Source organism: Corvus kubaryi, unplaced genomic scaffold, assembly GCF_017639235.1.
Source record: "Corvus kubaryi isolate FWS band 111438036 unplaced genomic scaffold, C.kubaryi_AGA036_p1.0 37354, whole genome shotgun sequence".
NCBI classification, from domain to species: domain Eukaryota; kingdom Metazoa; phylum Chordata; class Aves; order Passeriformes; family Corvidae; genus Corvus; species Corvus kubaryi.
Window position 1 is genome coordinate 7282694 of NW_024581116.1, and position 12813 is coordinate 7295506.

The window sequence follows — 12813 nt, forward strand, 5'->3', positions numbered from 1 at the left end:
AATCCATGACATGACACTTGGTTCAGAAAGGGACTCTAAGGCCCAATTTCACCCAACCTAATATTAAACTCCTAATTCAGATGCTGAAGGAAGGAGCATGAATTTCTGGGTAGTTCGTAGAACCAGTAGATAGGAATGGCACTGCCATGAGCATTTCTGTCTGCTGAGGGGTTAGGTTGCCCTGAGATGTAAAATCTCCAGCTGTGAAGGTAATCAAAACTTGGCTGTGTGTGCAGCCTGCTATGACTCTGTGTGAGCAGGGAGGAGCTGGGCTTGGAGATCTCTGATGATCCCTTCCAAATTCAGTGATCCTGCAAATGTGGCCCCATAACTGGCCATCCACGCTCCTTGTCCATGTGTGGATTCTGGTCTTGGTTGACATTAGGACACTTTCAAAAAGTAGTAAAGATAAGTCTATGGATGATGTTAGATAAACATTTGATAAGAATTAGTTGCCCTTTCAAAAGCTGTAGTTCGACTTCAAAGCTGTACTGAACAGTGAGAGCCTTAACAATGAAATTGGGCTTTTAAGTTGTTGGGAACCAAATAGAATTAAAATTTGGTAAGGAATGAAGCATGGTACTTAAATACAGTATAAACAGAGTATGCCAGAAGAGGGAGCTGTTCTAAAGATTAGAAAAAAAATAGTGTGTTTTGGCAAGGTTATTGCTGTAATAGCCAGATATACCATGTATCTACAGGTTTCAGGCTCTCCTCTGAATGCACAGTTAAGCACTGACTATTTCTCTACTATATTCTTATAAGAAAAAAAAAATAGTAGTTTTATAAGACCATATGACAGTGATTAACCAGTTATGTTAGTTGTTGCGGGTCATCCAAATTTATTTGCATTAGGAGGAGTGAGATAAAGCAAGTCAAATTAGAGCAGAGAATATAAGATTTGGGAGTGATGGGGCTTCTGTTCCCACCTTTCAGTTGGGTTGCTTCTCAGTAGATGGCCAGTCATCCTCACATATTGTGTCCCAAATCACCAAACAAATCTTAATTCACATTTACAGTATTTTTAATTACACAATAACCTAAGTTTCTAAGCTAGCATTCACTGACAATCAGCTAACACCAAGTAAACAAGTTAACATAGAAGCAGAGCTGCAATGGAGTGAGACAATAAATACTTCCTCTCCTGGAATGTTTAAGTCATTGATCAGCTCCATGGGCAGCTCCACTCTTACTCACTGTGAAAAATTCTTGTGCCAGGGCAGCTATCACCTTCCGATGTACAGCAGTAAATACCCAAAGGACATTAAGAAAAATAACTCATCACATAAAAGTACTTCAAGTCTTTTTTAAAGGAATTGTTCATTTAACTTTGGGTTTTGGGGGGTTGGATTAAGTAATGTTTCTACATGCAATGAGAATTTTTAGGTGAAAGTCATAAAGTGTAACTACATTAGTACTTATGCTGAAAAAACCTACAGAGGACCTCTGTTCAATACAGACTTACACTTCATTTTTCTTAATCCTGTATCACATAGTTCTGGTGACCTAAAGCTGAGGTTGTTTCCTATGTGGATGTTTTCCATCATATTAACATTTTGCTTTGTGTGTGTATCTTCACATACCTCTACTGGTATAAGATACAAGGTTTCGTGAGTCCTGTTACCTTTGGTTATTTTGACCATACCATGCCAAGGAGAGCAGTGCTGCTGTTGTCCATTCTCAGCTGAAGCAATGGAGCAGAGAAAAAGGAAATTTTAGGCATTCAAAAGTGAAGATGTTGTTATTTAACACATCTGGTCCAGGGAATCAACTTAAAAATCTCATTTGATTGGAGTCTTGGCTCTCTTGACAAGGCGTTTGGAGGGTTATGGAGCTCAGAATGGCATCTAGTCCAGCTGGCACACTTGAGTCACATGTGGCTAATCAGCAGGAGCCAAAAAACCTCAGAATTTTGCATCTGATTTCTGTCCTGATTATATGCTTTTCATATCCAAACAGCTGAGCAGAATTCCCTCTGTGTGTGCACAGATACTCACTCTATTTATTTAGGAACTATTTCTCTTTTACATTTTAGCTTAGCAGCAGCATTCATCCATTCTGTGATATTTGCAGTGCTTGGAATTAAACTTAGTTCTGCAGATACTATATTTGAGCAGAGTATTTACTATAAAACATTGTTCTGACTGCGTGGAGAGGATGGCTGTGAGTCTGCAGCCCTTTCCTGCAGAGAGGAAGAGAAATGTTGTTCTCTCTTATCATGGCCTCACCTGCACCATAGGGATTGAAGCAACCTCTTGATCTTTGAATATATTACTTGCCTTGCTGGGCTGCTGGCTCACAGAAAGCTACCTGGTGTTCCTAAAATTTTCAAGAGTGTCCTTCCCTATTCCACCTCTCTTAAGTAATTGAACCTCTCTTTGGATGTGGGCAGCCAGTGAAGAGACTGGGTAGCAGGACTGGGCCATTCATAGAGCTCTTGCCTTCAGACAGCTGTTAGAACCATGAAGTTAGGTATAAAGCAGATGTTCCTGAGTGTAAAGTAGTGTGGAGTTCAGAAACCGTTTGTAGAGTGTTTATTAAGACTCACCAGACAATGGAAATCCAAGAGATTAGTGCTTGGAGCACTTAAAAAACTTCCTAAGGCCATTATTTTGCAATCCAAAATGTTTGTCAACAATACTGGCATAAGGTATTCCTTTTCCCATGACACTGTGCCATTCCACCCCTCAGTTATGCCAGAACAATACTTTGAGAAATCGTGCTGTGAATTAAATAAATACATACATTTATTTCTGGGGTCTTTTTACAGCTGGAACAGTTCCCTGTTTGGGTCCACAGCAGGGCCCCCACAGAGTTGTGCCACTTTAATTCAGGCTGGTGAGCCATGGTAGGAGGGTGGGAGTGATAGTCAAGGGGGAAGGTGGCAGTTCCTTCAGCTGGATTTGCCACAGAACTTTCTGTTGATAAATTCTGGTGTCAGTCCGCAGCACTCAGCAAATACATGTGAGTTCACATGCTCTGTCTGAAGACTTCTTTGGCAGGAGCTGGTGCCCCACCAGCCACTCCAGGTGGTAGTGATTCTCTGAGAATGCCTCTCCCTTGAGGCTTCTTCTTTTGTTTCCACCACAGCTCCAGCTGAAGCTGCCAACTCTGCATTTGACCCTGAGTTGTCAGATTCTGACGTGGAGAATTTGTATTTTACATTGTGATTAATTTTTTTATTTTTTCTGAATAAAATTTTGGGTATCCTACTCTCCAGTAACTGGTATATGGCATGCAAAAGTAATCACAGAGAACAGACTACACTGTAGAGCTAAAAGTTTGTGCAGCATAGCAATCCAGGTAGAAGTACATAGAGGAAGATAAAATGTTTTTCACTTTCTCTATGATGGGTCTTATGAGCAGGTAAGGAAGTAAGAGCACAATTTTCTATTTCAGTGAAGCATAAACACTTAAAAACTGTTTTTATTCTTATGCTTGTATGGGATTTGTGTCACCATATTTAGTGTATTCGCACTTCGAACAGGAGCAAAAGCATACACATAAACACACACACACGAAACAAACCAAAGAACAACAACCTTATTTTCCTGATATTTCCAAAGCCGCTTTTCTAGCCATTTCTTTATCTCTAGCAGAAATATTCATGTCTTAGTTACAAGATCAGCCTTGTTTTCTCAGATGGTCATGCATGAAAGGTACTGTAAGCTGGAGCTCTTAGTGACTAGTAATACTTTAATTTTCATGCACAGATTATTTGGTCTGTTTCTTATGTATAAAATGGGAATAAATATCAAATGACCCTCCCCTTTACTTACTGAGGTAAATAGTTTGACTTCCTGAGAATATTATTTGTAACAGAAAATACAGATTTGTCTGTACCTGTTGGATTTCTGTTTCCAATCCACATAAAACCTTGAATACGTCGGTGAATTTTCCCCAGGTTTTTTCTGAGACATAGTGGACTCCAAAGGATACCAAAATAAGAGTTTGGCTAGAAGACATGCATGCTGGTAGAGTACACTGTGAAGGAAAGGTGTGTGTTCTATCCCATATAATACATATTAAAAAATTCAATTCTTAGGTACACTGTTCTCCATTATTTTTGCTGCTTATGGACTACTTGTTTGTGACTAATATTTTAAAATATGCTGACAGTTGAGCTTTGTTTACTGGGTCAGCCCACGAGCTTCCATTGTCTTTAGAACAGAAAAAAAGCATAGTCTTTCATTAAAAATAAAAACTTCCTCATGCAGAGAGGAGCCTGTGTGTCAGATCTAGGCTTGAAATATGCCATTTTTGTTGAATTTCCCAGTGCTCCAGAAGTACCTCTGATGGGGGCTTGGCACAGTTGAGCTTGTTAAGTTTGAGAAGGCAGAGTAATGACAGGATGGTTGAACATCCAACTGTGCTTGACAGTATTTCCCTCCACTAAATCTGGGTGGCAGATGTGACTTACTGGAGTGACTTACTGAATCCACAGTCTTCTTTTGGTGTCCTCTCCCTACTAATGAGGCGTTTTCAGCATGGATCCTTCCTGCCTGGCTGTGTGAGCAGCATCAAGAGAGGAAGTGATCCCTCTCCTGCAGCATGCAGTGGCTTGAGTTGGCCAGAGTTATGGAAAAGTTGTGTTCTAGGGTACTTTGCTTGATTTGACAATTTTTAAAAGGATCTGTTTCTCTTCATGGGATGTCTGAGGCAGGAGGGAAGAAGAAATCGCTTAGTGAAGGACCTACCTATGAAGGAAATCCATTGTTTCCTTGTGCATCATGTACAAATAAAGCAATTAAAGTGTTTAAAACTACAGCAGCACTGTATAATGTACTTCCTTTCTGGGAGCTGATACCAGAAATACTTGAGCTAATATGAATTTACCTTGATGTTAAGCATTTTGACTTAATTATATCTGAAAATAATGAAAAATAAAAATCCTCTTTTATATTCTAGTTAACACATGGCCTCATTTCTATCCAACAGTAACTCTTACGGATCACTGAATCTATATTAGAAATAAATATGACCCATTATGTTTAATATCTGGATTATGGAAAACAGTAGAACCAGAAACTCAGTAAGTCATAACTCTTGCTCTTGTTTTCCTGTTATGGGCATGATGGGAGACTTTGATTATTGTCCTGATTTTCATTTTTGAAAACAAACCTTGATTATCCTTGTTGGATTAAAAAACTCTCATAGGAATAAGTAAATACATAGTGATACATAAATACTGCCTTCGACTTTCAAGTTTCAGATATTTTATATCCATTATCACAGCCTTCTCTTAAGATGCAGAAACTCTTCTCAATAGACCTTAAATGGGTGAATAAATGTTCTTGTGAAGTGATTTGTGTTTTGTGTTTTCCTCAAAAAAGTGTTTTAGTTGAAGTCTTCATGGAGCATCTACATAGGACCGGTACTAATACCCCAACTACAAGGCCTACAGTGGTGTCAATGCAAAGAGTCTTTCCCTAAGGATGTGAATTGGCAAATCTTGGTTTTTCCATGTTCAGAACAGTCTGATTTTTTATCTTGCATTTCTGAAGACTCACAGCAGATGCAAATGTGAAATTCGTTTACAAAATCACCTTAGACTATTGGTTTCAAATACAACATTCTCTTGAAGTCTCAATACACAAAAGTTGCATAAACACGTTTTCAGTCTTTTTTTCTGAAATTAACTGTCTTGATGTTCTCTGTTGCTATTTGCTTCCTGTCTCTTGCTACCTTGATAAAACAAAACAAACAATATCCAAACCTAATAACCCCAAAGCACCCACACCTATGCTTTTTCTTCTTTTTGTTTTTGTTTTTTTTTTTAAATTCTTACCGGTAGTACACCATAGGAAAATCTGATACAGTTTTGAAAATATTCTTTCTGGTGCCTTTTGAGTGTATTGTTTGCTTCCTCCTTGTATATTATTCAGTGATCAAATTTTCAGAGCTGTGTATCTGCACAAAACAAGTAATTTGTGGTTATCTTGGGTTTGAATTATTTATTTTCCTGTCTTTGTCTTTTTCCTGCTGCTGTTTTCTCATCAGGGTTGTGTTATTCAGATGTTTCGTAGGCTTTCTTGTGAACCCATTTGACATCAAGTCTCGTGTTCCTCTTCACAAACTTCCTTTGTTCTCCCTCTTTCTTTCAGAAGGAGGTTAGTTTTCTTCTGGTCCAATGCTGCTTCAGACCGTGAAGCTGGCTTAAAAATTCCCATTGGGAATTCTAGACCCAGCACAGAACTCGCAGTAGCCTCTCTGCCAGCATTGGTTGTAGGATGGATTGGACCAGACCAATCACCTCTGGGATGTTAAAATAGTTATATCTGTCTTCGTCTGCTTAAGAGACTGTGTATGTGTAGGTGTGTAGTAGGAGATCTAACAAAATGTTTTCATTTTTCATTTACTGTGGGGAAAATGGAACAAAAGTTATTTAATTGTACACCCTAAAAAATCCTGGGTTCTACCATTGAAAAGTGTGAAAAATTGGCTATTCCATTAGGAACTCAATTATTTCAGTTTCATGTCTCAGTCTTAACTCCCTTCCAAAAACATTAGTTTACAGACACATTTAAAAAATTAAAATCAAGGCTTCTTTTGTATTTATGTACCTATTTTGATTGAGATGGCAGAAGAACTTATTGAAATACATCTGTGGACTTTATAACCCTTGCAGTATTGCTTAATCGCAAAGTCCAGTAGGTTTGCAGTAGATGAAATCAGCTCTTTGGACTTCATATCTTATCTGCCTGGATAGATGCTGTAAATCATTCCCATGGGAAAACCGCCATGTACTGTCACAATTTTTAGCTGGGAATTTTAATTCATAAGCTTCAGGCAAACTTGTCACTTGGGCAAAACCAGCTGTGTTAGGTTAATTCAGGTTTGTCAGACTGTCTGTGGGATTTCTTTAGAGGTGAATGAACCTACATTTATCCTAAAGGTGAAACAGCATTAGAGAACAGCAGACAAGCTTATTGGCTTTGAAAAATGTGTACAAATAATGTGTATTATAAAATCCTATATATAAGTTTTATAGCCGTATCAAACTAATAACAGTGTATGTGTGTATATCTATACAGGGACAAAATGTGAAATGTTCTTGAAAAACCTCTCTAATAAGCTGTGTTACAGACACCTGGCTGAATCCTTCTGAGATTCCCTATTTTCACAACCCAAGCAGATATATTAAGGTGCTTTCCAGCCAAAATCTTGATTCCAGAGTTAGAGAGGATCAAACAGAGTTTTCACATGTGTTCCTGTATAATGTCCTTGTTATGCTTTGCTCCTTGGTTGATACTGCTCCCCTAGAGTAGGGACTATAAAGGGATACAGGACAAAGAATGCCAGTCCCTGAGATGTGCAGACAGGTGAAAGCTTCATTGACGGGAGTTTATGATGGTCACTCAAATGTTATTTGGCATGTTTTAGTTGAAATCCCTTGACATTGCATGTCAGAGAGACCTGTGTGTTGCCTTTTAAGGCCTGATCACCAGCCATGGTGTCAGATTCTGCAGTTTTCTCCCAAGTGTGAGAACATCATTGTGCTTTTTGCATGCTCCATTTAAATTCTTCTGACATCTGCGTGGGCTGCTTTCCATTCATTAACATAGGGGAGTTGCATCTTCTTCCATGGTGGCTGGTCAGACGCCAAAGGCAGATTAAGTTTCCTTGAGCAAGGAACTTGTCATTGAGGCTCTTCGAGCTGGAGCTGGGAGCTTTGGAAGCTGTGTGAAGAGGAGGGAGAATCATTGCCACAAAAATGATTTTTATGTGTCCTGCTGTGCACCCCTGGATTTCAAATTTGATTTATGGCTGCTCTTTTTTTTGTCTTTTTAGAAGCTGCATTTGTTTTTTCTAGCAGGAGACTATAATGTAAATACTGCAGCATACACTTAATTCTGAAACTGTGGATTATTTCTAAAATTATACTCATGGTAATTGCTGGCATATTTTCCAGTTCCTCAAAGTTCTCTATAAATCCACTGCTGGCTGTGTATTTCCCTTCTTGTATTCATGTAGCTGCCTTTATTCTTTATGGTCCTGCTGAGGTCCCAGAGCAGGCAGAAAGCAACTGCTGGAGAAGTGCATAGAGTACCACGGCTCAGTGCCAGCTGCTGCTCCCACGGATGGTCAGGCTCCTGGAGACGCATCTGGAGACACTGGGGAATGTCTCACAGGGCAGTGCATGGAACCCAAACTCTTGTTTCAAAGCAAGGTGCAAGAAGCCTTGTTGCGTTTGGGGTGACTTAGTTCCACGTCAATTTTTTAGTCACTCCTGACCACTCCTAGCTTTTACTGTATACTGCTTAAATAAATCTTTCTCAATTCAGCTATCCCTTCCAGAACTGCTAAAAATTACCTAGTTTTATGTTTTAGTCTCAATTTCTTTTGAGCAAGCTGTATATATTTTTGACTTACATTTTTCTGGACAGAAGACTTTTCTTTCATGTTTTGGTAAATATCTTCATTTTTAACCTGGAATATTTTTTGCGCAAGGTTATCTAATGCTAGAGTTCTCTTAATTATAGTTTCCATTTGACACTTTGTAAGCCATAAAAGCTGTCATTGCTTGTGAAGAATGGCTATGGTCTGTGGCTTTTTAAATGGGCACGATGTGTTTGTTGTTTTCCATTCATAATTAAGCTGATTGAGTTGCACTGATGGTGCACTGTATATTAGTTTAAATTTATCAAGTCTGAATAATTTCTCTTGTGGAAGTGCAGCGTCTCAAATATTAGTATTTCATTTTAAAACAGGCCAAGTTTGACTTTATGATGCATTGTATAGGAAATCATGTGAAATCAGGATAAAGGTTATTCTTTAGCAGTGATATCCTGGGGTAAATATTCTGTTTGTACAAATGGCTCTCTCTCCGCTGCCTAAGTGTCTTATTGAGGAAGCAGATGGCATTTAAAATCTTGATTTGATGGAAAAAGCATTAACAGGAAAATGTTTGAAAGTGAAAGGTAGGCAAGTGCCTGTTTAGAAGTAATGTTCATATTTCTATTTACATGGATGATTAAAGAGTAGTAGTTCTAGTTCTTGGAAGCCTGTATCTGCAGTATATGGCAGTGGAGAATATTTACCTCCTAAATTAGCTCCAAGTTCCACCTCTGCACTCTCGTTTGTTCTGTACCGTTTTGTGTCAGCTGTGGGTGGAACAGATCGGAAAAGTGGATTGCCGTCTTCAAATTAAAAATGGAAAGACTTTGAGCTTAATGTAGAATAGCTGGGTGAAATGTCATGTGTTACAGATAAAAACAGGGAGTGTGGCAGGAGTCCTTTGGTTATTGCAGCTTATGGGTACATCAGATAAAGTGATCCCACTGTTCTCATTCACTGTATAAATTGTCCATTTGATGCACTCTTTTCATGAAATGTTTAGAAATCTTTTGCAAATTAGACAAATACTCAGTGTATTGCAGTCTTGTGTCTTTTTCTGTTATGATCACCTTTTACAGCTATTGTTTAAAAGACTTCTGAAACAACATAAATGCTGTTGAAAATTAGGCACAGTTGAGAGTAACTGCTTAAGATGTGCTTCTTGGTTCAGATGACTGCAATTTGAGATTTGCTGGCATGCATGAATGATTCAGCTGCCCTGAGGTGTCTAAGGATTGATGTGGTATTCACATAACTGAAGTAACCTTCAAATCATGGAGGTTAACACTGCATTTACTTATGGTTTCCATTTTTTGACACTTAGTTGCTGAGTGGTAGAGCATAGGCAGTTCTGGTTTACTGTACTGGGAAATCCTTAAAAAGCACAAATGAGCACTGTGTTGCCTGGGTGCCCTTGTGATTAACCTGGTTGTTCTTTTTCTATAAAATAAAATAATTTAATTGAACACATTTCAGTTGCATATATCAGCCTAAAACATTATTGATCACAGACTGCTGTACATATTAAGTCCCAGTTATTTCTATTAGCTGTTACTATTACTCTGTTGTATGAAAAAAATCCTAATCAGTTCAGGGTTTTTTGTTTCCTTCCCGTATAGTATTTTGATAGATAGCAGCTCAGTTAAAAACATACAAAATTACTTTGAAGAGATGTGAGATAAATATTCTTCACTCATAAATATTGTAGATGCCGGCTTTCAAGAGCAGGGACTATTAAACTGCATTTACTTAGGTCAGTACAAATCTGGAATAACTCCATTGGAGTTGCAAGTTCAATAAAAAATAAATTTTTAGCTGCTTTACATGTGATTTCTCTGTAGAAACTGTTGCTGTTAAAATTCTTGTTGATATTTGTTCCCCTGTGTGCCAGCACTTCTCATTCATACCCCTTCAAGGCATTTAGAAGTGCTAGTAGCAGTTCTAACAGCTCAGACCTCTCAGAAGATCTCTTACCATGAGCAGATGCTTACGAGGACTGGGGAAATGAGATTTCTTCTGCATTTATGGATTTTCTCTTTTACCTGTATAAAATACACATCACATTTATCACAGGAAAAAAGTCCCCTTTCCCTGAAAGAAGTATTACAATTTCTTAGGCTTTGTATCATATTTGATGCAAAGCCTCACTGTTCTTAAACAAATCTTACCTGACTGTTCTTCAGCTGATGACCAAATCCTGAGCAGATTTTATGTGCTAGGTTCACCTGGCTGATGATGGGAAAGAGCACCAAAATGTCTGAGACAGCTGCTGTCATTTCTCCCCCGTCCTTGTTCTGCATTATTAAAAAAGAGAAAAATGTAAAGAAAAAATGCTGTGATTGAGATTAATTTTGTGATTCCTTGATCTCAAAATTCCTAATGGCATTATATTCCAGGATTAAACATAATGCAAAACATCATGATCATTTGTACTATGAAAGACACAATTGATTTTGGATTGCTGCTACTTTTATCTTCAGCCTTGCCGAAAGACAGATTTCCTCTGTGGAACATCAATCCAAGGAACTTGACAGATGATGTCTAGATTATGTTTTATTGTCTCTGGGGCCCTTTATGTTACATATTTTTGATGTATAAAAGCATGATGCAATTGTATGGATGTGATCCTTGTGAATTTTAAATTATTTTTCTGTAAATCAACTTGCAATAATTTGGTCATGTATTCTGGAGTTTTTACAAAACAACAGTTTATTTTTTTAAAGTCTCCTTTAATGTCAAGCTTACAATCAGATGCTTAGAAATACGTAATGACTGATAGTGATGTTTTTGGTTTGGTGATTTTTTTCCCTCTACATCTGTAGTAAAGTAAAAACAATGCTTTTGTACGATCAGTAGTTTTATTAAGATTTAAAACCCCCTAGAGACAGTTTTTACATGTAAGTGAGGGGTGAAGTGTGTGAGATACATTACCTAGAGGGGAAAGCTCCCCTCCTGTGCTCATGCATCATCCCAGGGTGAGCCGTGGCATCCGCTTCCATGCACGTGGCTCTGCTCTGAGTGGCTGTGTGCTTCCTGTGTAACACACTTACTGTGTGCTGCCTGAAGAGCAAAAGGGTGGAAGTAAAAGAAGAAGATAAGAAAATACCCACTACAGAAAGAGAAGAAGTGGAATAACCCTTGTTTTTACCTCCAGGTACCATTTTCACAAGTACTAATTTGATTATAGGTCTAATTCTTCTTCTCTGTCACAATCAATACTTCCACAGCTCAGCCTCTTTTATTACAACCAGACTGATATAGAGGAGTTGACAAAATTTGAATGAAGGCTTTTTTGTTTTGTAATACATTCGTGTTATTTTGGAATATCTTTGTTTTAAAAAATGACAGCCTTTTTACACAATACTGCTCCTGCTGCCTTTTGCTGTTGATGATATCCATATCATAAGATATGGATAAGATAAGAATTGCCTGATGTGGGAGTCAAAGACACATAACTGAATGGTCCCAATCATGATGGTGAGCTTTGCTGGTATCTAAATGATAATAAGAATTCAGTGTAGCCAGTCAGAAAAATCAATAAATAAATAAATAGGAATTACATGTTCTTATGTTTGTGTTGAATTTTTATGCATCGTATGGAAATTAGGAAAGTTCTGCTTCAGCTTCATATGGATTTCCTCTCCAATTTACGTCACTGATGTAAATTGATGTCCAAAAGAGAAAGAGAAAAGGAGGAGCAGAGTATAGAGTTTTGTTTGGCAATTCAGAGATCCCTTCCATATATATAGTTTTATCTTTGGAACAGTGTTCTGTTTCCACCTCAGCAGTGATGTATGACTGTTGATATTTTCCATGTTTAACAGTGGATTTTAGAGCAAGGTGGTTTGAATTCCCAGGGCAAGCCATGTCCAGTCAGACACCAGTCTTTTCTGAGAAGTCCTTGAAAGCTGCTGGGATGCCAGGAGGGAGGCCACATTCTCCCGTGGTTCTAGAGCACAAGATTTGAAAAGGAAAGAGCTTCTCCACTCGTGTAGAAAGGGAAAGAGAGAAAATGAAGTTGCAAGCAGGAAAAGATTAATTTTGTCCAATGAGTTTAAAATAAAATCATCATCTCTTTTAGGCTCAGGACAGCCCTTTGTATAATAAGAATGCCACATACCTGTTTTGAAGTGGTAACACTGAGATATTTGGAGAGCAGACATCTGGATTGGGTGATACATGCTGTAGTCTTTGTGATGTTTTATTTTCACATTCCTGTAACTGGATGGGATAGATAAGCAAGCTGGGTGACCTCTGATGGAAAAAGATGTTTTCACTTGTGTTGGACTTCAATTTTAGGTTTTGCAATTTCGAAGCAATTCTGTGGAATGCTTCCCATGAGTGCCATTGGTCAGTGGAATTAAACAAGTTGAATAGCATAGCGCGTAACATTGGGGAAATAAAAACTGGAAATGTACTAGAGAAAATAAATTAACAAATTGCTGTATAATGCTGTTTAGTTTGCTTTGAAGCACA

At 38.1% G+C, this 12813-nt stretch overlaps 1 protein-coding gene and 1 long non-coding RNA gene across 3 annotated transcripts in view; one reads left to right on the forward strand and one right to left on the reverse strand.

Annotated features, from left to right (window-relative positions):
- Nucleotides 1-12813, forward strand: part of LDAH (lipid droplet associated hydrolase) — a 113886-nt gene that overhangs the window by 20718 nt on the left and 80355 nt on the right. The window lies entirely within an intron of this gene.
- On the reverse strand, nt 10190-12588 carry LOC121666879. The gene is made up of 4 exons (XR_006016823.1): nt 12458-12588; nt 11269-11397; nt 10506-10631; nt 10190-10379 (listed from the first exon to the last, which is right to left on the reverse strand). It is a non-coding gene; the product is annotated as an uncharacterized LOC121666879 (long non-coding RNA).